Below are 1,599 nucleotides of genomic sequence, written 5' to 3'. Positions count from 1 at the left end.
ATGGGGTGTTGGGAGCACACATTATAAAATGAGGTTAGGCTCTGTGGGAGCCCACCCTTGCCTTGCCTTGTGAGCCAGGTGGAATGTGGCAAGTCCTGCTTTCTCCTGGCCAGGCTGAGGACCCCATGGTCCCAGATGCCAGGGCACTCACAGGGCAAGATGAGACCTGCTGAGGAGAATAAATGGGGGGTCATCCAGGTGGGGGGAGGATCTTAACGTGCTTCCTTTGCGATGTTAAACTCATTCCCTGTCTCATCACTGTTCCTGGGAAAGTGCCCTCCCCTCTCCTGTGCTTCTCACTGGCAAATACATGAGGGCCACAGAAGGGGTTTTTGTCTTTGCCCAAGCTGAGGCGCTGACCCCCCAGCCCCTTTATATGCATTCCCAATATGGTCTCTGTTTTTACTTTATCCTTTGGTGCACCCCTCATGCATGCAGCTGGGGGTCTTGGCCAGGCTCAACACTGGGGAGTGGGGTCAGGGAATGTGCTTGGGACCATTTCACTGAAATGGGATTGAAAGTGGAACATGGTTTTGTCTGATGGTGCTAGAGCTGAGAAATGTTTTAAACATGCTCTCAGGTGACATCCAAAGACTTTTCGGTGCTTTCCAAGTGCCTCACCCACAAAACGTAGGCAACGAATCTCCTCTTCAGTATACAGAGGCACCGTGTGTACACTGTGTTCAGTGAGAAATGAGAAGTAATGCCACATGCACAGCACAGTAGGCTCAGTGCAGACCACAAACACCAAAACCATTTTGTTGAAGGTCAAAATACTCTCGGCCCTAGAGTTGAACCAAAAAATTTTAAATGTGGAAAGCAAAGTACAGAAATACAGCTCAAGGGCCGGCAAGATGGCTCAGCAGACTAAAGAGCCTGCTTAGGCAAGCTTAGGGAAGCACAGGGACCGAAATTCCAACCCTCGACACCACATGCCAGGACAGCCCCGCCCCCAGGGCAGGCTGAGCTGGCCATAGAATCCAGGCGTGGTGGCACATGCCTGTAATCTGAGCACTGGGGAGGCTGAAAGCAGGAAGATCACCATGAGTCCAAGCTGTGTAGTGAGACCCTGTAACAACCAAATACATAAATGAAAAAAAAAAGAAAGAAAGAAATAGAGGTCAAAGGTACCAAGAAATTTCCCCTAGAGAGTGTGGATTGTAGTTTTGCTGGAGGAAAGACAAGTGCTACACAGGGCCCAATCCACAGGCTCTGGGGAAAGCCAGGTATTTTGTGAGTGTTCCTAGTTGGAGAAAACAAACAAACAAATAGTGTTAATTACTGGAACTTCCAGGACTGATTTGCTACCTTTGCTAGATCCAGAGTTCAGCCACCCCCACCTCCAGCTGCTGTTCTGGAGGAAGCTTCCATTCTAGAAGAGCAATCCAGATTGCATTCTTACATATGTTGTCTGAGTTGCTTCAACAGATTATAGACTAGAGGGAAATTAAAGTGAGGACAAAGAGTAAATGACACAGTCAAGTGTCAACCATTATGGAAGCCCAGGGGTAGCGAAAAGGAGCTTTGGGGCTGGAGAGATGGCTCAGTGGTCTAAAGCACCTATTTAGAACAAGCTTAGCAAAAGCATCAGGGACCGCG

The sequence above is a fragment of the Octodon degus genome, unplaced genomic scaffold (genome assembly GCF_000260255.1).
Source record: "Octodon degus isolate 3935 unplaced genomic scaffold, OctDeg1.0 scaffold00063, whole genome shotgun sequence".
Classification (NCBI taxonomy): Eukaryota; Metazoa; Chordata; class Mammalia; order Rodentia; family Octodontidae; genus Octodon; species Octodon degus.
The sequence above is the reverse complement of the archived record's forward strand: the minus strand, read 5'-3'. Positions refer to the sequence as shown.